Source organism: Vanacampus margaritifer, chromosome 1, assembly GCF_051991255.1.
Source record: "Vanacampus margaritifer isolate UIUO_Vmar chromosome 1, RoL_Vmar_1.0, whole genome shotgun sequence".
Lineage (NCBI taxonomy): Eukaryota > Metazoa > Chordata > Actinopteri > Syngnathiformes > Syngnathidae > Vanacampus > Vanacampus margaritifer.
Genome location: NC_135432.1, coordinates 51,108,834 through 51,135,697, shown reverse-complemented (window position 1 = coordinate 51,135,697; position 26,864 = coordinate 51,108,834). Strand labels below are relative to the sequence as shown.

The window sequence follows — 26,864 nt, the reverse complement described above, 5'->3', positions numbered from 1 at the left end:
AATGTATGGTGTACCACAGGATTCAATTCTGGGGCCTCTGCTGTTTTCATTGAATCTGCTGCCCCTTGGTTCCATTTTAGGAACTTAATTTTTTGGAATTTAGATGTTTCTGGGGTTGGTGAAAGACTCTGGTTGGTAACCCAGTGAGTAGTAGGTGATGCCTGGTCCGTGCTGGATTTCACTTTCCTTACTTTTCTTTGATCCTTCCTCGGGTTTCCTGACAACCTCACGACTCTAGCTGGATTCTGAAGTATTCGGTTTAGGTGAACGGTATGGTATTTTTAGGTTGAGTACACACTCACACGCACGCACACATGCACACATACACACGCACATGCACATATTCACGCACATACAAAATAAAAATTAAAAAATAAATAAAAAGAGAACAATGATGATGACATGCCAAACCGGTAAAATTACCGAATGAACAATACCAAACTCTCTAGAAAAAAAAAAAGAAGGAAAAGTGCTCTCTAAATATCACTCATTTGACTTGAGTGATAGGAGTCAGCGTCCTTACTGCATGATTTGCAATGCCAAGTTGAACAATTGTATTGCTGCACAACGAGCTATCTATCAAAACTAAAATAACACATTCTTAAGATGCACGGTGATGGGGAATACAAGAACACATCATTTTTTTAATTCAAGTTGAATAGAGCCAGATTTGATGAAAATCTACTCTCTCTATTCATTTTGTTCACCTGTAAACACTATACCTGTCTTGAATATGAAAACAAAAAAAATATTTTACTTTTCAATAAAGAGGGGTTCGGTGAATGCGCATAGGAAACTGGTGGTCTTCAGTACTTCTAATAAGGTTAACAACCCCCTGGTGCAAGCAGCATTACGGTTCACAATGTACCTGCATTTCCATTTTGTAGAGTTTTGAAAGGTCCGAAAATAACTACTCCATACCATGCAACTTTTGGCACCTCCTGTCAGGATACCAACAGCACTGGTACAGTACTCAAATAGTGTAGCTTCACTTATTGCAGTCTGTTATTGGGGTCGGACAGAATTGTCGACTAGTCAACTTTGCTACTCCACACTTTAGAGAGTGACTTGTCTAGTGATTAATCACTTGGACTTTAGTTTAGTTTGTTGTTTTTTTGCTTTCAGAGGAGGCAGAACACTTCTGGCAACATGTTCGGTCAAGAAATGAGTTCATCACCTTAATCGACTCTAATTGTCTGCTATTTCTGCATCAATCATTGACATTCAAAGAGGCATGCTCAATCCATACCCAGCCAGCACTGACTGCAGATCAAAACAATGCAAAGAGCAGGGCTGAGGAATGTTGAATAGCATGTCCTCTTACCACCAACCTTGGAGACGCCTCATTTGCAGCCTGTGCCATGTGCAAATATGGTTTGATAGATAGATAGATAGATAGATAGATAGATAGATAGATAGATAGATAGATAGATAGATAGATAGATAGATAGATAGATAGATAGATAGATCGATAGACAGACAGACAGACAGACAGACAGACAGACAGACAGACAGACAGATAGATAGATAGATAGATAGATAGATCGATAGATAGATAGATAGATAGATAGATAGATAGATAGATAGATAGATAGATAGATAGATAGAGTCAAGGTATACAGTATACAGCAGCCCGTCATGTTATCATGATGGGTCTGTTTGCAGAGAGAGATTGGATTTGATTAAGGGGAACATACACCACTCCTTTGATGATCTGGTGATTTAAGTTGCTACACTAGTAGGCATAATAATGATCAAATTAGAATATGCATGTCCTGTACTCAGATAGTTGTGAAAGGCAAGACAAAGTCAGCCCTTGCTGCATATTAAATGTTATCTTTTTACAAGTGCACCTCATGCTAATGAGGGGCATTCCACTGTTAAACTGAATCTGAAGTCCTGCCAACCAGAAAGGAAAAATTAAGAATGTATGAATTGTCTCCCATGTTCTCATGTTGCAAAGGACCACTGGTGGTTTTGAGTATAGATCACTTCTCAGGAGACCGCAGATCAGACTTGAGAAATTATGTTTGTTATGCTATGTTATATTATTCAAATAATATAAACATCTTTGCTGATGTTTAATATAGAGCATTTTGGCAAGTTATATTATTATTGCAGAATATATCATAATCATAATAATAATAATAATCAGTATCATCGTCATCATCATCATCATTATACATTAGATTTATAAGTGCCTTTCAGGAAACCCAAGGACGCTTTACAGATCAGAGAAACGAAATTAGTTCAAAAATACTATTGAAAAAAAAAAAGTAAAGTTCATTTAAAAAATATGTAAAATAACACCATTAATACACATTGAGAACAATGTCTTGGCTACTTCCCTTCAACTTGTTTCATTACGGCGAGAACATAAATTGCTATTTATTGGTACAGTATATTTATTCCTGCGTTAAAGTCATTTTCTAAAACCACAAACCACAACATATACTGTATACAGTACAGTATATCACAAAGTTGAGCATTTTCACTTTTATTTTATTTTTACTTTCTATTAATGATTTCATTTGTAGTTATTTTAAAAGGGAAGTCAACCTATTTATTTATTTTTTACTTTTTAAAATTTTACTTTGAAAATTATATTCTAATTAATATTACATTTGTGGAATATGAGTTATGCAGCAAGATCCAGCCCTTTTTCTCCATCTCAATGTTGCTCAGGTCTCAAGTAAAAACCAATCACAGCGCAGGTTCAGAAAACAGATGAGCTCTGATTGGTTGTTGCCTGAGCATGAGCTACTGTGATGTCATCTTCAGTTGACAGCAAGTGGCAAAATGGCCGCCCCCTGAGATGGAGAAAAACAAGTGGATTTTGCAGCTTAACTCATATTCCACAAATTTGAATATTAATCAGAATGTGATGTTTAAAGTAGTGAGGTCACATATAACATATTATTGTCAAGAAATGTTTAACGTTTACTTCCACTTTAAGGGAACAACTTAAGTGGATGGATGAAAAAATGTACACTGCTCTAAGCAGTACAGTATACTGACTACTTTTCATTATGTCCAAGTGTCATTTCTTCCGTGTTGTCCCATGAAAATATATTATATTCAATAGTTGTGCATGTCTGCTACTTAGTGTAACAAAAAGGTGACCACACATCAACATTTGTAGGAATTTGGTTGCATAACATACAACATGTTTTACATTGCCTGCAGATGTTCTTATCTTCATGCACAATAAAGGTTCTAAAATGAAATCTGGGAACATTGTGTTCTTACACAGTTGGGAAAATCCTTATCTAGTTTGTGCCATGTTTCACTCCACCACACTGACCATAATCGAGAGTGACAGCTATTGATGACCTACAGTATGTGATTTGTACGCCAACAGCTACGTCTCAATTACACAGTGTGAAATTGTAACTGTCTGAATCCTGGTTCAACTTTTACAGTTTCATGCCTCTTTGCACTCAAACAATATATGAAGCCCACCATCAGGCAGTTTGGGCACTCGCTTAAGTGCCAGGAGAAATACAGCTTGCAGTGTCTGGAATCCCATTAAGCATCTTGTGTTGGATAGACACTGAGGTATTTATGTGGCAAAGGCCAACAACCACAACCAAAGGAATCGGGGACTCTATGTGGCTTAGAAACACTCCACAGTGCACACTGGGATTTTTGGGAGAATACAGTATATTAGAGTTAATCAGTCAGAGCTGATGCAAATGCTGATAAACTGTATCAGCGCACATTTGCACACAGTATTTAAAACTCTATATGTTTCTTCAGTGATGTGTTGTCTGGTATTTTCCCCATAGTGGGAAAAAAATGAAAGATCAATTACTGTAAAAGTGCGGTGTTTCCCAGCTTTCGCAACCCTAGTGACCAGTCAAAGGTGTGCATTCAACAGCTACAGTATGTTCTTTATTCAGCCCTTTATAGTGGATGAATTACTTTTGCAGAGGCAAGGAACGTTTATACTGTGTATGTATACTACCTTGTAAAAATCATTTACATTGTGCTCTACATTGAGTCAATAAATGTGCAAATTATCAATAAAAACAGTGCAGTGCAGAATAAGAAAAAAAATATACATATTTTTTTTAAATCTAAAAAAATACCGCACATCGCACTAAAGCTCAAGCCTCATTTCAATCCATCTCCTCCTTCATATCCTTGACCACCATCGAACTTATTCACTTGTTAGTGACTTGTTGAAATGCACTATGCAAACGTGTACGTAAACAAGCTATTCAAAACATTCATGGAATTATTATTTTTTTTAAATAGTTCATTTACATCAAGTCTAGGTTTCGGCCTTCATGGGCGGAGTTTGCATGTTCTCCTCGTGCATGTGTGGGATTTCTCTGGGTTCTCCGGTTTCCTCCCACATTCTATAAAAACATGAATGGTAGGTTAATTGAAGTGTCAAAATTGTCCCTAGGTGTGATTGTGAGTATGGATGGTTGTTCGTCTATGTGTGCCCTGCAGTTGGCTGGCAACCAGTTTAGGGTGTACCCTGCCTACTGCCCGAAGCCAGGTGGGATAGGCTCTAGTGCCCCCGCGAACCTTAGGAGGAATAAGCGGTTCAGAAAATGGATGGATGGATGGTTCATATACATACATATAATATATATATTTTTTAAAAATAATGAAAGCATTTGCAGTGCCAACATGATGCGCACATACATATCATATTTTTCAAATGCAACAATTTGTAAAAAGAAAATGACTAATTGAGATATTATGCAAACGGAATTGAGATATTATGCAAACGGACGGCACATATAAGGTAGGCAATATGATATACTTGCATTTAGAGAAAATGTGTGTAATTTTATATGGAACGTAATCTTCATATTTTATAATGCATATTCACTGCATGGATTTTCTCCTCATTGCCAAAAATAAGAGAAAAGCAACACATTATATTACACTTCTACACTGAACTGAAGGAAAAACTTAGTTCTGGTACATTTGTTAATATCCCTTCTAATTTGGATGACTCTTTTCAATAGGTCTCTGGAGAAACAAGATTTGTAGTAACTTAGGAATCGCAAAGAATGGTCATTTTTATAGATCAAACAATCTCCTTTTTTCCTTCATGCCAGAGCAGTGCTTATTATGTTCCTTCACACTGACACTGTTTAATTTGGAGTCTGTTGTCCAGCAGTATGACACCATGGCTTCTTTTCTATCAGCAGGATTTTCTGTGTTTTACTGTTTTACCCCAACTGTCAGCCTTGGCAGATGTCTGGCAGAAGCAGACTTTAACTAGAGCCTTATTCTTAGCAGAAAGCAGCATTATTCAGAAAGAAAGCACTTTTTGCAGTGAGATGCTCAAAAATGCTTTTATTTATTTACCTTAGTTGGTTGAGTTGAAATTATTTTTAACCAAAATCAACATAATAAACCCTTGCAGTGCCTCTGTGTGATTTTATTCGGGCTCAGCATTGAGTTCTGTGAGACTATGCATGCATCCCACATTCCCACCGTTTAATGTGGGAGCAGATTTGGCCTTCTTAAAAAACAAACATCCTTTGATTTCGTGACACAAATAAAACAAACAAAATGCTCAAAACAAAGAATTACCAAGAAAAATCCATTAAGTACTGTAATTCTACAAAAGACCACCATTCAACTACCAAGTCACATTTTCAGGTTTTTAGTTTTATCAAAATCAGTTTGTTGCTTGATTAGATGCCATAAGTAGTGGCTGGATTTGTACACCAAATGCACATTCACACATTTGTTTACCATTTAACCACAGCATCCCCAATCCATTCAAATGGGTTACTAAAAAAACACGTCACAGTCCAAAAAAATGAAAAATCTAATTTTATCATAATGGTAAATGGAGTGCACATATATAGTGCTTTATCTACAACAATGTGTTGTCCAAAGCACTTTACCAAGCCTCACATTCACTTTTTTGAAAACATGTTGTAGCGTACTACATATGTGGCACAGTGGCAGATGCCCTCCCTAACGCAGCCGCATCAACCTACAGAGGGGTTTTACATTTTAGTTTAAAAGCAAAAAACACAAATGTACTTTAACCTAAAGGATCCCTCTCCATACACTGACCGAAACAAGGACGTTTTTGTTTTGTTTTGTTCACTTTTGGCAAAGTTTTCAATCTGTCTGTGTTGTGTTGTAACAGCTAGCTATAGTGCTAAGCTAACCTGGGAGAGTTCATCTCTCCGGTTTAGAGTCAACCTCCTTTGTGCTAGGACAGCGTCAAATGCTAACAGCAAAGAAACGACAAAGAAATTCATTGATACACTGCCTAGATAGGCTTGGTATTGACTGATTGCTTAACAGTTGAATGTAATGCTCATTAGCCAGCTAAACATTCCCGTACACACTTCCAGGTGTCGGGTCTTGAAAAGCGTGCGTCACATGACGCACATACGTCACGTGTGATGCTATTCAATGATCCCTGTGACACTACAGTAGTACACACGCCAATATGCTATGATTTATTCTCATTTGAAGAGAAAAATTCAGATTATGCATTTGTTTTTAACAACCAATTTGCATCTCAATGGCGGGTCACCTCCTATTCGTACACAGCCGTAGCCATTAGAAAACCTATTGAATATTCTTCAATTACCTTTTTCTCTTTCAGGAGACCCACCAGAGACAAGTGTGACTTTGACCAAGACAAGGAACAGAATCTGCCTCCTACTTTGACCAATATGTGTCTGGATACTTGAGCAGACCAAACAAGTTACGATCACTGTGAGTACTGTGCAGAAGTGAAACTACCGATATTTGACTTTGTGTCAAAATGCATTCATTGCATGCCTTTAGGAAGTTTTACCTCATTTAGCTATGAGATAGACAACACCTCTCAGTACGATGCAGTACAGTTGTTTGCAACGGTAGTACAATATATTGTATAACCTGATAAGACCGTGGTTTGCAGTGGTTATTTTTTGTCATGACCAAATGGGTAGATTGCTGTTGATGTTTAGTCAGATTTATGAATAATCCCATGCATGGATATTTCTAGAGCTGGCATGGTGTTGCATTTGTCCAATTTTTGGTCATTGTTGTCCATTTAGTCAGCATGTCTTGGTATAAATAACGTAAATTTAAAAGTGGAACAGAACACATTTAGTTCTCTGTTCTGGCATTTTCCATCATTTCTAAATTCACAAGTGGTCTAATGTCTAAAATACTGAAATACTAAAATAATAATAATAATAATAATAATAATTATTATTATTATTATTATTATTACCTAGTGTTTGGTCAAATATTTTTCATGTGGTATTTAATAACAGTTTCAGTGATATTTATTATTATTTAATGGCACTAATATTACAAACCATGGCTTACGGCTCATGTCTTTACAAGTTGTTGATAAATATTTTTAAAAAAGGACACCAAATCGAATATGGAATACATACATTTGTCATCTCCAAAAAACAAAACAAGTTCAACTTCATTCAAATTTGGCATACTTAATCTAATCCTCTTACATGCCATTGTACTTTTGTGCAGCCCGATTAAACGATACAAATCACTGAGTGGGTCAAAAACGCAGCAAAATCCAACACATTCTGATATACAAAGTTGGATTAGGTTTTAAGATGCCCAGACGCTTCCCCTTCTCATTCTATCTATCACCCTTTCTGTGAGGAAAATTGGCACCATTTACTGCTGTCACCGCAGAGCTTATTGTCTCCTTTTATCCCAGGGACAAAGCTGCCGTGACATTGAAATGATCCTTGCTTGTTTCAAATTTACTTTTGGTAGGAAGAAAAACAGATAAGGGGTTCGAGTAGGCGGTGGCAAGTAGGTGCCATACCTCAGGGGGGGAAATGGATTACAATGAGTGGGACAGTTTGTGAAAAAGATAAAACGCAATCTGCCAAGGAAATTGGGTTGATTTCGTTCAAAAGTGTCAGGTAGGTGTTGAGCGCCTGCAGGGTTTTCCCTCAGGGAGTGATGGAATATAGACTTTTATTGCTTCCCAGAAAGTCAGACAGTATGCTCTCTTTTAAATTAGAGGTTTAATTAATGTGTAAACCTCTGTCAGAGTCAACTCAATTCAAACATGGCTTTTCCCAAGGCTTTGACTATTAAAAGAGCATAGTGATTTGAGACTCACGTAATATAGACAAAATTATTGGGACATCAAACCGTTTGATGTACTGGACGAGGCATTGGTATAAAATATGAAGTTACGTGAACAAATTGTATTCATTTGGAAAGACTTGGATAAGCGGGCCTGACTCACACTGTCACATCTGAGTGGTACCAAGTCATTATCATGCCCAGCCAGCCTGGACAAATTCGAATAGCACACTGGTTCAGGTTTTCAGCATTTGTGACATATAACTTGAAAACGATACAATATTGTGGGGGTGGGGAGTTGTGAGGCGGCTGGAGGGAACACACTAAATACCATATTTACATTTTTTCCTAAAATGTTTCCTACGCACATTTCTACGCCAACAGCATGAGTAAAATGATGCAGTTGCAATATTTATATATTTTTTAACGATACAACAATAACAATACAATGTAGCTACAATAGTGCTAATAGTAATGAAATGCTGTTTTGTAACCCTGCTGAGAACTCCTGCTTGATGGACCTCACTTTCTATGTGGGGGAATTTTGTAACAAAAAGAGTCTTCACAAAAATGTTCCACTTAAGTAAAGCACCAATAATTCAAAATGCAGTAGTACACTTATGATTTGGGGTACCTGAGGGATGAAGCCTTACTCTTGACTCATTCATTTATTTACAGATGATTAAGAAATATAACTAGTGGTGCCTTGACAAAAGCTCTAGAGAATTTTGAACTAATTAAAACACTTCTTTGGCACATGAAGATTTTTTTAGTAAAGCATTTTAGAAAGAGCTTTATTTGCATTGTGGGCAGTGGGCTAGTAACAATATGGTGTGTCAGTGCATAATTTTGGCCATTTAGGAAAATGGAAATTATGTTAACCGCTCCTCTGGTTTGTGTTTGGGGAATTCTAATGAGACTGTGAAACTTGCTGAAGTGGTGACACTCTATAAGTTATTATGTCATTATGATCCGATTTGCTGAGATATGGGCACAATGTGAGACAAACAACTGTGATCAGGTCTTGTTTATCATGTCACATGCTGATATGAAAATGTGTTACTTGTGCATTTACAACACAAGGTGTGGTTGCATGGTAATACAATATTTGTGATCTTAATTATGATTAACACCAGCATGTTCCCATCTGCCTCATCTGCTAAAATAACACATTGGTGACATCATTTACATTTACAATGTAGAGATTCTGTTATGATTATGTTTTGGGTTGGGTCAAGGGGTCATTGTGTTCTGATGTTGGTGTATTATATGTATGCAGTTATTATGCTTTTGCAGGTCAGTGGTTCGTTGTGTTATGGAGCTACTAAGCTTATGCGGTTATTATGCCCCCTATGATGATGATGTTTTAACTGTATAAGCCAGTCTTAGTTTGTCTAGTCTCATGCACTTACTATGTTCCCTATGATGATAATGTGATCCTTTGCTATGCAGTTACTATGTGCCTTATGATGAGTTACTCTAGATTTGTGTATTTCCCAAGCGAGAGCGTACTGACACATTTATCACACGTCAAGGTCTTTAAGCTGAGGTTTCCCTCGTCACGGTGAGGTTTGCTATTCGTACACTTCCATGCAAGCTGTTCTTTCATGCTTTCGAGGTTTCTTCCATGCATCTAGGCCTTCTCTCTCAATCGAGGTTTCTCTGCATCCAGCCCGTTCAAGGTTCTTAAGTCAAGGTTTTTTTCGAGGCCATTTGAATCCAACCAAGCTCTATTTTGCTATGTTTTATTTTGTATATACATAGTATTTTTTCCAACATTTGTGTCTTATACAATATGTGTTTGGATCCTAATTTCTTTCCTTCACTTGAGTGATGCCAAATTTAATAAGATTGGGGTGTGTGTTTTTTTCCTGTATGCTTGCTTATTTAGGATTATCATGCAGTCTATTGATTGCACTTTTGCAATACAGCATAGCCGCATCTTGAAAGTGGCAAGTAAATTATTTCCTGATGAGGTGAAGTGATGCTCCTTCATCCCTTCTTCCAACCACACCATTATTATCTAGCAGCACACAAGAGCCCCATCATTGTTCCCACATCCTCCTCTTGAATAGGAGATTCAGTGTTTTTTTTCCTTCTTGGACATTTATTCTCACAGACTTTGCACTAGAATCAGCTTTCAGTTTTGAGAGAAAATGCACAGCTGCACTGCTAAGCATCCAAATTATTGACATTTTTATTCCTGTGTTGCTGACGGTTGTTAAGTAAGTAATCATGCACACTAAATTTTGATGATTACAATAATAAACGACACAATAATAAGCATTGGCAAACCACAAGAACTGTCCTCTGTAGTTGTATTTGATAGAAGAAAGAAAAGAGCTTGCACGGTGCAAATGTAGCAAAGAAAACACACAAAGTTTTCTGATAAGCAAAGTGGCACTAAATAGGGGGACACACAATATACAATTGTTAAGTTGCTTTGAACGGATCATGAAAAATAATTTTGTGACTCAATGGCCAGCCTTTTGCCTGCTGTAGGAAATTTCCATCACATGCTCTCCAGTTTTTATTAATTTTGTGCGAATCCGACCATATTCTTACAAGAAAAGTCTCACTCACATGCTGTTGGGTATAACACAATATCTGACTATGAAGCACTTAATATATATATTTTTTTTCCATTGTCACTATACACGGTTCACAAAATCTCTCTCACACAATACGTTGTTTCCTATCAGTGTTTTGACCAACACCGTGATATAATGTGGTTTGCAATTATCAGCCAACAGTCTGTAAATCCAACATCTTTCCTGTCTGAAAAAAATAGAGGTGTCAAGTCTAGTTGAGAGAATCTTTGCTGATATACATTGCCTTCATTTATTCATTGAAAACTCAAATTTCATAATAACAAAGATCCTTTTGATAATTTTTGGGCCAAATGACTGTTGCCTTCTCTATATTGACAGGAAAAATAAATGCTGCCATCTGGAGAGACAACACAGCAGTTATGCATTTCAACTTCATCACATACATTTTAATAATTAGTCTGTCAGTCATCTGAGTTGGATATTTTCAAGATATATGGTACCATTCATGAATAATACCTAATGTTTGTGCACAAGGAAAATGCGGTGGGATGTTGAATAGTTTCTTTAGACATTGATATTTTCATTTGGTGTGCTGTAATCTTAAAGTTGTTGTCATTTCATCCAGAAATAAATCTCCCAGTTGACTTTGCTTCATAAAATCTCATACATGTGTAAATTAGGATTTAATTTAATTTAAATCTCTGGTTGTAAAAATAAATGTTTTTGCACGTATCTCACTTCCTGCACCCATTATTAGAGCATACTGAAATTGGAGAAAAAATAATTAGGACCTTTATGCTACTTGAAAAGATAGATATAACTTTTTGAATGGATAATTTCTTGATTGCGCAATTCCCTTTGCATGATGATTTACACCAGTTGTAATCATCCTACCTGCTAGGCTATTAAAGTGTATGAGTGAAATTAATTGACCAGTTCACTGCAAATTACCATGGGATTTGAGACAGAAAAAAAAGGGGAAAAAAATCCACTTTCTAGGGATCTTTCTTTATCCCAGGCAATGGCAGAAACTTTGCTTGACCAATATAACTGTAAGATAAAAATGTCTGTGTCATGCGGTCAGCAGGTTCATGGCTGATGAATCACTGACGTAGATGTACTGTACAAAATCAGAGGCAAGCAAAACAGAGCGGCAGGACAGTCTTACATTAAAAAAATGAAGATTTTTTTTTTCTATTCAAGCATATAATATTTGACAATAATGAGCACTGCATTTTCTGTACTTTCGAGAAAACGTATCAGCCATTGTAATAATTTCTTTCTTGCATAGATGGCACTTTTAAGTTGTGAAATATCAAATTACGTATTGTACTTATTTAAATGGATCAAAACAATGGTTTTGTATGGAAAATGACCTGCACTAATTATATTTCTGAGTAGCATAACCACCCACAGTTGATGTTAGTGTTTTGGCACATTTGCCTGACTTTAGTGCAGGCAGTGTGGGTTCAGTTCCCACTCTGTGATGGTGTGTGTGCCCATGCCGACCATGCCAGTCAGCCGGGATAGGCTCCAGCACCCAGTGACTCTGAACAGGATAAGCGGTCTTCAAAACGGATGGATGGAGTAGCATATAACCAAAGCTAATCTTTCAGCAGCATCTGTTTTTATCATTCTTCCTTCCTTTTCTTGTCTAAATTCCCTTCACTGACACACACACACACACACACACACACGCACACACACACACACACAGTGTTATGGAAGCTGTGTATGCTTGCTGTGTATTTGCATATTATTATTATTTTCATTATTTTTTCAATATTTATATTTTTTGCATTTCTCACCATTTTTCATAGCTTAAGTGTAGTGAATGTTTATCAGCATTTTTTTGAAGAATTTTTGATGTTTGAAAAACTTTTCTTTTTTTTTCCTCCCATTGAATTTTAATTGGTGTCAATTATATGCAGATTTTCGCAAGTGAAACATGGCACTTAGAATAACGGTGGTCATGGCAAATCAATGAACCACTTGATCATATTAGGCACTGGTGACTCCAGGGATGTTTGCCGTTTTGCAATTTTAGAGAACCTTGAAGTTTCTCTGGACCAAAGTAACATTACCTCAGGGGTTGGGAGATTAACTGAAGATTTACATTTCTCATGACATCCATTAGACAAAGTCCCAGTGGCACATTTACTAGGCTCACTACTGGTTTACTGTACCTATGTAACATGCTCTCCAGGGAAGAAAAACATTCCATTCCAAACTGGGCTGGGTTCAGAGCATAGATGTACCGGATGACACAGTTTGTTTCAAGTAATGTCCGTTTCTGAAACTAAGGAACTATACAGACAAAGATGATGTGCTGCGTAACATTACATGATGTATTTTAGTTGTGGCTACTTTTAACCTTGATGGTGGGCTGTTGCTCCCTCATAGTGTGTTTCGTGGGTAATAAAATAAGTGAAAAATAAACAAACTCTTTACAACAGCTTTATTGCTTCTTGGCAGATTCTCAAGGTCACTAAAACTCCCACACATTATCAAGACAGAGCTTAGAAGAAAAAAAAAGTGGAGGTAGCAATAGCGCAATCATTCAATGGTGTGGCTAGATTTCAAGGATGACACCCAGCTGCCTTTCGCCAAAATAAATTTGAGGCATTATTATTTTATTTTGTCTTTAAATCCATTTATGTTTAACTCTACTATGTCAATGTTTTGTCATGGAGAATTCACTTTACATGTCAATCACCTTTTTGTAAAGGAATGAGCTGATGAAACTAACAAGAAACCAATTGTGATGAAAAATTCAGGTGTTTTTTTCCGAGAGCCGGCTCTTTTGGCTGCCAAAATACTCTCCAATCTTAAAAACAAAACAAAACAAAAAAAAACATTACATTGACAATGTGGTTTTTTTTTTTCAAATTATTTTTATTTTATTTTTTTAAGTCAGAATGTTATAAAAAATAAAATAAAAAAAAGGAAAACCTAAAATACAAACACAAAGGACCATCAAAAAGTTACAATATTTTAGTGTACTGTCAAACCATTTTAAGAGCAGCAACAGTTGCAGTAGACACACTCGCATGTTCGGTAATACCAGGGATCCTTGCTTGTTTTTGCTCCTCTTACTGAAGTAATGGGCAAACAGTTTGTTTGTTTGTAGAGCCCAAATTTGTAATTTAGGCAAATATGCACTTTTAAATGTGACAAACGTTTACTTAGAGTCTATCTACACTATTTTTTCCCCTTATATGCATGAAGTCTCTCACTATACGTATAACACACCTGTATTTGTTTATAGTTATTAGATTTATATAAAGTGTCTTGAAGTGTCTTGAAAAATGTTAGATTAAAGGAATTACATCATGGTATTTTAAGACCTTCCACATTTAACTATTGGCATATAATGATTAAATCTTACCTTTGAAACCATGGTGATGTAATTTTTTTCATGAAATATTAGGTGTTTTGCTGGTTCTTTTTCTAACCCGGAAATAAAAACGCCCGGTCCAGTAAAACCCCGTCCCTCTCCGTGTGGTTGCCCCCTCTTGTCTGAGCCGGCTGCTGCTGGAGCGCTGTGTTTAAGTACTCCTCTGAATGGCCACGCAAGCCATCAATTCTTCGATAAACATTTTAAACAAAACGGCTCCTTGCCGCAAGAAATCGTGGAGAAAGGGAGAAGAAGGGAGAAGAGAGAGGAAAGAAGAAGGAAGAAAAAAACTTAAGTGGGTCACGAACCGGGTACCTGCTGCTTACATGGCGAGCACGCTAAACGCTACACGAATCATTTAGTTAGGTTCAGCAGTGCAAAAGATTTACTTGTAGTTTACACAAGTGTCAGCCATAACCCTTTCTGGGATTTTAAGATGACCAATTTTCATTGCACTTTGGCATTGCAAATATGAAAGACAATTGATTGCTTTGAATTCATTTGCACAGAATGTTTACTGATAAAGGCTACTTTTGTCACTATCTCATGGAGGTCTCAAAGAAAGTGGGCGTGCGTTTAGTCCGCAGAAGCGGTGCGGGGGTGGGGCCGCACTTAATGATGTCATACAGTGAGCACCCACTCGTTTTCTCAGGTGAGTGGAGGAAAACCACTTCGGTGATGTTTTTGGTGAGGAATTATCATTTTAACATGGCTAAAAGCTCCAAAAAGTTTTTTATGTTACTGTCCCTTTAATGATTTTGATCAAAATCTTGATCCTTGCACAGATCCAAACACACTTCTTTTCTGTGGGTGCTAATCACAAACATTTACAATGATACTGCAACATAATGTGCAATGTGTTGTCCAATGTGATGTAAAATTGATGCATATGTAACGTAAACATATTGCTTGGGGGGATAGACACATTTGTATGAAAAGTCAATAACCAGAAATCAGTCATTCTCCAGCTTGCTTGTAAGCATAACATGTGTTATCTGCACTGCTCCCTGCATGCCTCCAACTGTGTCTGTCCTATCTGTTAATGCTCCCTGAACCAGCCACTGACTGCGCAAGTGACCACAGATGTGGTGGTGAAGCCTCATGTGCAGCATAATCACTGTGTGTGAATTCGATAAAGACTTTTCTCATGGGCAATAGCAACAGCCGTGTGGAAAATGAGATTACACCTCTGCACAGGAGCTACATTGTGTGACGCGTTTGCAGAAAGACGCTCGCCGCTAAGAACCCAGTTTGTCTTTTTACTGAGTGGGAGAGGCATAGAAGTTTTTGTGTGGTTATGGGGTTTGAGGAGGGCATGTTTTAACAACTGTACAGTATGTTTATGTCACTAGCAGTAATCCTTCTGTTAAGGGATTGAAAGTGAAAACATACGGTAACTTGCAAACTCAGCACAAATACAAATATCCAGCTATAATGTTCAGTTTTGACTGACTGTCAGAAAAGTATTTTATTAACAATGTACATGGCTTACTTGGGTGTATTTTGCCTCTGCGTAGATCTTCACTTTATTATTGACTATTTGCACCAATGTCGCGTGATCACGTGACTGCCCTATGACGGACGGCGGAAAGAAAAAATCGCTGAATGAAAGTGGACGTGACCCGGAGCGACTTAGTGACTGGTATTTTACAAATTCAAAGTTATTATTGCGCATGAAGCCTTGGAATCTATTACTTCAACTGAAGTTCGCCTGTCAGTCGAAGCTGCACATTTAGTCGGGACTCATAGAGCGCGATATTTTCTTTAGTTGGAGATTGCTAGTTTGAAAACAGCCCTTGCCTTCTGTTGCATGCTGTTTTTACCAAGTTAATCAAATCGCCGACTTTGCCAGAATTAACAGTGCACGGCCTATATCATTATGTAGTCAATGCCGTCTCTTCTCCTTACACCGGGGCTGATTCAAAAGCTTGTCGCTAGCTGAGTCTCTGGGACGAGATGCTACACTCACACCGGGGGACAATATACCTCGTAATGCAAAGGTAAAACTTGTTTATCATGCGAACTGACTTATTTTTACATAGTCCATTCTATATTGAAAGACTATCGTAGTGGCAAGCTATGCAGTCCTATCATGAATATGACTCCGGCTCCAGAGTGAAAACCTCCAAGCACAAAGACGAAATCCCCCATTATTAAACTGTCAAATGCACTTAATAGTTTTGAAGAAGGTACATTTTAAAAGTAAGCTGTGTGTTCGTGCAGTTGGAGTGGACGCTAACTATCTGGCTCGTTAATGTGATTTGAAACACGCAATTCGACACCTCTATTACAATCTTTGTTAGACTGTACGTTTACTAGTAAAATGTATGAACATTTATCTACTAACCTCGCACAAAATCATCGCTGCAAATTCGTGAATACTTTGTGGGCTGCCAGTCTTTTCTGTTGATTGCTGCTATCAATCGACGTATTTGTCTTCATTTGTGGGTATGCAATAAAAAGCAACATTTGGTTTACGCCTTTGTCTGTCTGTACAACCGAAATATGACTATTTTATAAGATAATCAATTAGATAAAGGACTTTACTCTGTATGAGAGTCAATGGTTACAATACCGCTCTTTTGCCGTCCAGTGTCCCCGAGGGGGCATTCCCATGAGAGCTGTGATATCATCACGTGCAAAAGGTCAATACTGTGAACTGACCCCAATATTTCGCTCATGTAACTACTGAAGGTAACAAACATGTAAGACACATGAGTCGTCAAGATGCAGTAAAGTTCTGCATGGTGTAAACAACATCCATAGTAAAAGCGTTGAATCAGCACATCTCTGACAGTGTCAATTAATTCTGAGAATTATTACCTCTGTAAAGACTATGTGCTTATCTATCAGCTCTTGCATTGGAAACTAGTATAGTGTGTCAATTATATAATATTGTGGCTGGCTGTAGACAGTCAATAAGAAACCTTTTTCTGGGTCGCTGTTATGTTTGGATGGTAAAAACACAGAACCGGAGGCACCAATTCATTATGCTAATACATTGATCTTCATAAGGTTAATACGTGAATGGTAATAGGGACACAGTTTCACATTCATTATTTTTATAATAATACTGATAACTGGGTGGCATGGCTTAGTGGTAGAGTGGTCGTCTCCCATCCGTGAGGTTGTGGGTTCGATCTTCACCCCTGGTGACCATGTTGAAGTGTCCTTGAGCAAGACACTGAACCCCGATTTGCTCCAAGTGGACCTCGCAGCGCCTTGCATGGCAGCAGCCGACCACTCGTGAGTAAATGTGTGTGTGTTAATGTGAGTCATTGTAAAATGTGTGAGGCATCAAATTGTGTGGTTAAAAGTGCTATATAAAAAGCATTCCATTTACCATGTGAGGGTTGTCATCATCAGTCATTTCCTGATGTTGATTTAAATCATTGATTAATTGTATATACGAATCAGTGAAATGTTAATGGCTGATCTGTTATTCTGGAGGTTCACTAACCTGCAATTAAATAAAATGAGTGTTATTGCGACATACCTGGTGTGGAATATAGCATGCATGGTACGTATGTACTTGGGCTCATAGACCTGAGTGGCATCCATACTTGTACATCCATCTTCTTCCGCATATTTGGGTTGGATCTTCCAAGGGGACCTTGAGGTGTCCCTAGTGATGGGGAAATTAAGCTTAATGAAATGTGTGGGTGTGTTCTTGTTTTTGTTACATAGTGGGGCCAACATTCTGGGATTTCACAGAGTTGTGGGGCCCACCCGTCCATGTGGGGCCATTTTGCTGGGCCCCACAAGTTTAGACCTCTTTTTGAGGGTCAAGACTTGGTTTTAGAGTTAAGGTTTGAATTAGGTTATGGTTGAAGTTAGGGTAAGTAATAGGGGTAGGCAATAATTTTTGATGGTTGGGGTTAGGGGAAGGGGCTAGGAAATGCATTATGTCAATGAGATGGCCCCACAAAGATAGTAAAACAAACATGTGTGTGTGTGTGTGTATGTAACCCTGTATATATATATATATATATATATATATAAACATATATATATATATATATATATACACTGTATATATATATATATATATATAAATAAATATATATATATATATATATATATATATATATATATATATATATATATATATATATATATATATATATATATATCCATCCATTTTCCTCACAAGGGTCGCGGTGGGCGCTGGAGCCTATCCCAGCTGACTTCGGCCAGTAGGCAGGGTACACCCTGAACTGGTTGCCAGCCAATCACAGGGCACACAGAGACAAACAACCATACTCACAATCACACCTATGGACAATTTGGAGCATTCAATTAACCTGCCATGCATGTCTTTGGAATGTGGGAGGAAACCGGAGTACCCGGAGAAAACCCACGCAAGCACGGGGAGAACATGCAAACCCCACCCAGGAAGGCCGAGTCAGAAAGGCTAGTGCAATAAAAAAGTATATAATTTCCACTCCATACTTAAACCAAAAGTGCTATCTAGAGGAGAAAAAAATATTGCAAGTGCTTCGTGAGTTCTCATGAAGCTTCTCATCACTACTCAGCACCCATTGTGACTCACATGTTGGATTATGATATTCACTTCCTCGCAGAAGCTGATGTGATTTTATCAAGACTTTGTAGATGGAGTCCAGAACAGATCCTGGGCAATGAAGTCACAAAGCTGGAAAGCTCCTACTTGTGCATTGCATTGGTCCCTGTTTCCCAAAGAAGCTTTACAAAAAGCTTTATTTTCTGCAAGGAAAGCATAATGTTGCTGTGTCTTCATTGAAGCTTGAAGGACAGCGTGGCAAAAATATCCTCACCGCCGTTCCAAAACATTATTTTATTTGGTTAGGCATTTAAAATACTTCCTGCAGGTTTGTTGTCTTGTTTTAGCCAGTGAGCATTCCACTCTAAATTTGATCCTTATCGCCTCAGTCAAAGGCTATTTTTGAAAACATTGCGTAGAAGTAAATCTAAAGAACTAGATAAAGTGACTTAATGATCAGTGTCTGGCTGCCCTAGCCACTTGTCCTTGAGATCAAATAATGTAATTCTCCGGTGACCAGCATCAAATGTCTTCATTAGATTACTCTTGCTATAATATTCCAGTCAGTGTAGGTCTATGTAGTGTTATTGTCTCAGAGGTAATCATGCCGTGCATCCTGGGAACGCTGGGATTGACAGCCTAAGAACAGGCAGGGACTCGTTAAAATTGAGGCTTAGATTTTTCTTTTGAAGGGCGCCACTGTCGACGGAAAACCACCAGATGAGGCAGATATGGCCCACAAATCAAAGCACTGCACATTGGCTCATCACGCTGACATTCTCTGCAAGATCACCGGGGATGAAGGAGGGCGGGTGGGCGTCAAGACTGCGGCAAGTTTGAACGGAGAATTTGGTGTGTTATGAGCCCCCTGAGTGAGATAGGAGAGTGTGTGAACGTGTATAAAAGAGTCAGTCGACAGCAGCAGAATAAAAAAGCTGTACAATGTTATTCCATGGGAAGGGGGGAATCATTAAATTGTTATGAATGGTGGTTTTGTCATATTCATTCATATTCATCTGTTCATTTCAAGGTCACATTTCTATGGTTGTGAGCTTTTACTCCCTTGAAAACATCATATATACATGTATAACCTTTCGGCATCTTTTTTTCAGGTTCCCATACATGAAGCTGAATATAAACATTCTCATCTCAAGTCATGAATGCAAGTGCAATCACAACCATTCAATACATCCCACAGTTATTTGCAAAGCAAACAAACAAAGCTGCTTAGGGAGTGTGTGGTTAGAAAGGCAAACAACTTGCAGGGCTGACTGACCATAAAAAAAAATAAAAAAATACAAATAAAAAACACAGGCACACAATGCGTGTTTAGTCATTCTGGAGATTGCAACGCTTGAGAGTCAAGGCCCTGCTGTGCTTTCTTAATTTTCCAAAGAACAATCTAACCTCTTCTACCTCCTACAACGAGCTTTAAAGAGATTTTCACAAGCTTTTATTTGTGAAGCAGATAATTAATTCTAAATGTTAACGGTTCAATGGCCAATTAACATAATTGTTTTACAAATATGTACTGTACGAGACTAATTTAAAATAGCCAATCAATTGCTATGTTGTCAACAATGTGGCACAATTCGTATGTGTTTTTTGTGTACCCAAGCTCTACTGTGGTAATGTGAACTGTGACAATGCCGTACAGGCCTGTTACAGCTGCTTTATTGAATGAAGTAGTGTGAGACCCTGAGTGACTGTTTGGCAGGAATTAATACCACAACAAATTGGTCAGGTTTGCTCTTTTCTCTCCCTGCACATTTTAAACTGTATATTGGGGGAAAAGGGAAGAAAAAAATAAATGCATTGATAAGTGACTTTTAAGCCCAAGCACAATGAGCATATTTCTGTGCGGATTGTCCTCATGCATGGTAAGCAGGTTATGCTTTACGTTGCAATTATATTTACTTTGCGTAACTGCATCAGACCAATCAACGTCAATGTGAGCCATTCATGTACACACCCGTCGTGTCTGCTAAACAACAACACAAATTAATCCCAAAACATGGCCTGTAAATCTACTAAAGTTAGACCATTAAATATGGACTCAATGTAATACATTAATAACTGACAACAGCAGCCACGCCTGCTCAGGCAAACTATCTCTCGAGGGTCGAGGGCATGCTGGAGCCTACAGTATATCAACTGTCTTTGGGAGAGAGGCGGGGTTCACTCTCAACTGGTTGCCAGCACAAATAGCTGTTTTTTATTTTTTATATTGTTGTTTACTACTATGTTGTTGCTTGTGTAGTTTACTTTTAAATGTAGGCATGAATGTAAACACGGTCCTATTGGACATGTGTCATTTAAAATCTACGTCTAAAAATACAGTCAAAATAAAAAAAATAATTGTACTGTATATGGACACTTAGACTTGCAGTGTGAATTCAGATAAAGGATTCCTTTGCCTGAAAAAGTTTGACACTTTGGACTGGTAAGCTGTGATGTTCAAAATAAAGAAAGGGCCATGTATAGATTTGACCTTTAACCTCAATGACCAATACAGCCATTCTCAATTTAAAAGGGTTTACATCCCAGATGAAGAAGGGACCATATATTTATTATTTATATGTATTTCAAATAATAATAATAATAATAATAATACAATCCAGTATGTGCATGTGAGGTGCTGGTATCATTTTGGTCCACTTGTGGTCATCAACCTCACGTTCTATAGTATTGTGTCTGTGCCTATCTGTGACTGAGTTCAAAGATGGGGCCTGGCCGGTTGAGGTCGGAGTCAGCGAATGAGTAATTGTTGACTTGGCAGGCTGTGCTGAGTGATTCGTCATAAGTTGTGGCAAGAGGCATTTCATGTGTGAATATGGCTACCTTCACCCTGCAGAATACGATGCCCAATTTGTAATTTTGTGTTAAATCCAATGTTTTTATGTAGCCGTTCACATTACTACAAACAATTGCAACTTCTTTTTTTTTTTTCTGGAGAAAACAATTGCAACTTCTGATGTGAATAGAATGCATCTGTGAAGTGGCAAGCTTGCGCACACAAACATGATGTCACATGGTACAATGTTTATAGAAGTAAGTGTAGTGTAGTTCTGTGTGTAGTGGCTCGTCTAAGATCGGCAGAGGCGCAAGGTGGGATGAGTTATAAATATTTTGGGAAATTAGATGATGCTCCACGATCTCCTCTTTTTCCAAAGATGTCTAATGAAAGATTATGTCATGTCATCGCCGCATGTAGCAAATGATAGCATAGCTGAATTATTGGCATCACCACAAATGTCCACATTTTCTGACATGCTAAATAGTATTTGTAGCATTTTTGCCATGACATTTTTTTGGGTGGAGTATGTTGGCACTTCTAGATGTCACAACAGCTGTGTTAGCTTTTTTCTTTTCACTATATATTACCGTATTTCTTGTAGTGCTAAAAGGTGGTTACTATCACAGTGTTTAACCATTTTATTTATATATATATATATATATATATATATATATATATATATATATATATATATATATATATATATATATATATGCTATTATTATTATTTATTTATTTTTAAGCAGATTGGACTTTGAACTGGCCAATATTACCTCGGCGTCCCAGAGGAGATAAAGAGAGGTAGGAGAGCAAATGTTAAAATGAAATAAAGTGAGGTGAGAGAGCAGATGAAATGAGTCAGGACATTTGAACCGTTGCTTCCCTTGATCATTATAGGGAGGACATTTGAGCTTTTTCTCCAACAGATGAACTGACAACTGTTTGAAAACTGTAGCTTGTTTGTTCACATGTAACCTGCAATTGTTGCATCTAACGCAAGTGACATCATACTTTATTGTACATATTGTGAACGCAAGAATATAATTTTAGCATTTCTGTGCCCTTATAGTGGTCAGTAGAAACATAAGTTATCTCATCACTCCCATCTACAAACAACTTCACACCATGCTGGACTGGGAAATTAAAGGAAACAAAGCTCTGGACTTCTTGAATGCCAAATGTCAATTTAAAGACAGCCATACTTGTCTATTTTTATTTAAAAACAGTTTCGTTGATCTTATGTGCATTCCTTTGTTACATCCTTGGCGGGTTTTTTTTAAACTTCTGCATAAATAAAGTTGAGTTGTGCTGAGTTAATTAGAATGAGGCTGCAGAGAAAGGCAAACACAAAAATGAAACATTTAACTCACCCTTGGGCAGTACACCCTGAACTGGCTGCCAGCCAATCGCAGGGCAAACAAGTCAGTACCCCAAAATTTGAAATTTGTACTTTGAAATTTGTACTTTGAAATACGACGATCAATGAAAGAAAGAAAAAAGTGTTCTCCTGGAATAATCAGGCAGTAATTTGCAGATAAGGGATCCAGCAAACTACTTAAATAGCCACTTTGTAATGAAAAATAAACTCTGCTTAGCATAATGGCTAATTAGCAGTTGGTGTCATTAGCTATTTTCATTTTAACATTAAAGTGTTAATTTTGACATAACTGTGCTACTTGCAGCACATTACGATGTGGATGACAGTCAATATTTGACATTAGTGCTTACTTAGCAAGGAAGCGTTGAGTATATGAGGTACAGACACGGTAACTCGTCAACAGCTTTTACATAGTGAACACTAGCATAAACCATAGAACTGTCATAATGTGATGTCATCCTAACCATTAAAGGGGTATCACACATACAAAAAACAACAACAACATAAAATGGCATAACGTTATATTACAGTTGGGTTACAGTATCACTGTATACAAAAATTCAGTTAAACAGTATTCTTCCCAGCAAGTGTTTTGAACACAAAGTGAAAATGCTTTAACACATTTAAAAAAATATTATTAAATATTAATATTAATATAATAATATTATTATTATATACACTCCAAATTGTCCAAAGGTGTGATTGAGAGTGTTGGTTGTTCGTCTCTGTGGGCCCTGCGATTGGCTGGCAACCAGTTCATGGTATACCCTGTCTAGCGGTTAAGAAAATGGATGGATGGATTCTACAGCATTGGTACCGTGACATCTGAAAGTGTTTCCAATAGGATTAACTTTTTACTTATTTTGGCTGATTTATTTACAGGTAATGGCATGAGGACAATGAAGGAAGCCTTGATACATTTTATATATTGTATTCATCAACAGTGAATGATATTGTACATCTTGTCTCCTCCTCCGTAAAATGAGCAAAGACAGGGCGTTCTTTTGCATCAATGAAAGGTACATTTTGCCGTGGTGTGCTCTACTTTTCATCTAAAAGAGTGCGTTGACCTTTCTACTGAGCAACTGCAGTGTGATAAAGGCTTGTTTGAATGCAGCGATGTAACGGGCAACATTCATCAAGCAAGGTATGCGATACATACATCCTAAGCGCTTTGACGCAAATGACTTCGAAGTAAAAACCATCGACTAGTGTTGGCCTACCAAGTTCGTTCTCAAAACAGGAGGAAAAAATACACAGCAAAACAAAAAAATATGTCTATGGAACCATATTTTAACGTAATGGCAAGCTGTTCTGCCTAATAGCGTATGCTGGGCATCATGAGAGCATTTCAAGGCTTCAAATCTTCAGCGGCACTTTAGTTCATTCTATGCGAACATCATCCAAGAATTTCCAAAAGGGACTGAACTCCGCAAGCACAAGTTGCTCTCTTTTAAAGGTCAGGCAGAAAAGTAGAGACAGTTGTTTCCAAAATTTATGAAGCACTCGTATCATCTTGCTTGGAACATTGCACTGGCTAAAAAGCCATACAATGACGGGGAATGAGTCAAACAAAAAAAGTGCTAGGAAGTGAGGGCACGCGATGGGGGCAGTTTGTGTGCCCATGTGTGTGATGTGGCTCTTAACCTCTGACCGGTTGGCCACCCCTGCTCTAATGCCTGTGGAGACGGCTTATATTGGAGGAATGAACATTAATTTCATGGCCAACATCTCTGGTGTACATTCCTGCAGTGCTCCCTCAAAACTTGGGACGTGAATTGTACTGTGTGATTAACTGCACATTTTAGAAGTGGATGGATTATCTTGGCAAAGGAGTGACGATATAATGCTAACGGTACAGACCGATTTGTGAACGATGTTTGAGAGAAATAGGCGCTTTTTGTACATTGGAAAATTCTTGAAACTTTTGGTTGAAAAGGAGATGTGGCAGAACCCAACTTAACTTTCGCACCGTGTGCAATGTTCGCAACTACTATTCAGTAGCAGACTCGGCCACTGGATTTGCAGCAATTAAAAATTTGAATTGCAGTTGTACGATAAGTCAATGTCTCACATTGCCGCCAATCAAAATGCACATAAGCTTCACACGCTACAATACATTTCCGTTTTAACAGCGGGGAGATATTGTAAATATGGATATTAACGTTTGAGCAATGTTAAGTTATTGAGTTATTGTTATATTGTTAATACGTAACCATATTATGACTGCACTACCTGTAACTTGTTGTCAGAACACTGGTTTGTATTGTAATACCGGCAATAAATATTCGCATCTAGTGGATGCTTAACGCAACTCTAGCCACTACAGTAGCTTCAATTCTATGCGCCTTATATACGGAAAAAGTTTTTAAATAAGCCATTCATTGAAGTTGCGCCTTATAATCCAATGTGCCTTATAGTGCAAAAAATACAGTAAATAACTCCAAATGTGTTTATTTAGTTATCATAGTTGTTGTCATAGTTTTGATGCCTTCTGTTAGAATCTACAATGTACAGTCATGAAAATAAAGCAAATGTATCGAATGAGAAGGTGTGTCCAAACTTTTGGCCTGTACTGTAAATAGTGTAGGCTTGTGCAGTTGACGTCACAGGGTGTCTATATATCAAATTGTTCCATAATATTATGCAGCGGTCACTTTTTTTGCGATGGTCTGGTCCAAGTCGCGTTGTACCGCAAATGTGACAAAGTCTACCATTCTCTGCAATAACAATAAAACGCTAACAATTTAAAAAGTATTGATTTTGGCTAAAACCTATGCATGTTTTCTGTTCCTAATCCGTTTAGTTTGTCACAACCAGAGTGACCAAAGTGAAATTTAAAAAAAAAAATCATCAGCTGCGGTGTGCTTTTGTCTGATGTTTTTGCCCCCTAAAGCATTGCTGCTCATTACAGTAAACAAAGTCCAGCAGGAAAATGCATCTTCACCACAAGGAAGCCAGGTGTTCCTTGTAATGTGAGAGTACCTGTAGCTGAATTTTTTTCACAGCCCAACTTGCAGGATTAACCCCTAGGCGTTATTGTAACCATTTTTTGGCTTTTTGTTGGTTCTAACCAAGCCATTTCAAAATAAAATACTGCCCACGGGTTAAGTTGAAAAATGTTCTCATTATGTCATGCTGCTCTCCACCAAAACAAGATTAGTTTATCTTTTTACCAGCACGAAACTTTGTATGAAATGCATCTCGTTTAATTTCATTTTACAGTCTAATGGAAATGTGCAATGTTTTTGTTGTTATTTAACAAACTTTTTATTAGCTTGCAGGCCTTACTTCAAAAAGAGACAGTATGCAAAATAATCATCTGAAGCAGGTGTACTTAATTTGATGAAGGGATACTATGATGATGTAAAATGAATGACTTGATTACAGGATTATTGATTATGGACAATGAATACATTGTTTAAAAAGCTGGCATGGATAATGAAACTGTAAAAAGGCCTCACATAAGAATTCCAATTGCTCGAAATGTTGCCTTATTGGACCAATTTTCTGCTAGTTGACCACATTTACAATCACAGCTCATCCATTTTGGGTATGATGTGTTTTATAAATACAACTCTTCATGGTTACCACTGGATGTGAGTGGGTGTTAACTCACAGGCACAGTTTGCTCATATCAACTCATTTTCATTTGTATAGCGCTTTCACAACAGCTGCAGCTGTAACAAGGTGCTTTACAGAACACATACTGGGCCACGGACACATGGTTCGGGACCACTGCTCTTACAAATGTGAAAGCTGACAAATATGTTGATTTTATGCAAACAAAATGCTTAACGTCTTTCCCAACCCTAAACCTGTTTCCCTTTGAGAGCTTTAGCACACTATAATAGCTTAGTACTAACTGCTAACCAGCAGTCCGAGGCTTCCTAGCTCATGAGGGGGGTCTCGAAGCAGGAAAAGGTGGTGGTGCCTATGCCAATTGACTGTCCCAATGGCTGCTCCAATGTTGCTATGTTCTTTTAGACATGTGAATTGGCTGCAGAGTAGTATAGTTCTCAATGGTAATTCATAAGTGAATGCTTTTGCTCACTCTGCTGCGGAGTGAACCGAATTAAGCACAAATTAGAGCCGTACATTAATCGGTGTTAAAAAAAAATGGTTTCGTTAAAGGCACTCATTGTTAATGCATTAATTTG

The 26,864-nt window shown here is 37.7% G+C and overlaps 1 protein-coding gene across 1 annotated transcript in view; it reads left to right on the top strand.

Annotated features, from left to right (window-relative positions):
* Positions 1-26,864, top strand: part of LOC144060275 (leucine-rich repeat and fibronectin type-III domain-containing protein 2) — a 146,996-nt gene that overhangs the window by 77,716 nt on the left and 42,416 nt on the right. The window contains exon 3 of the mRNA XM_077579688.1: positions 6,602-6,714. The gene's annotated coding sequence lies outside the window, so the exon portion shown is untranslated. The remainder of the gene's footprint in view (positions 1-6,601; positions 6,715-26,864) is intronic.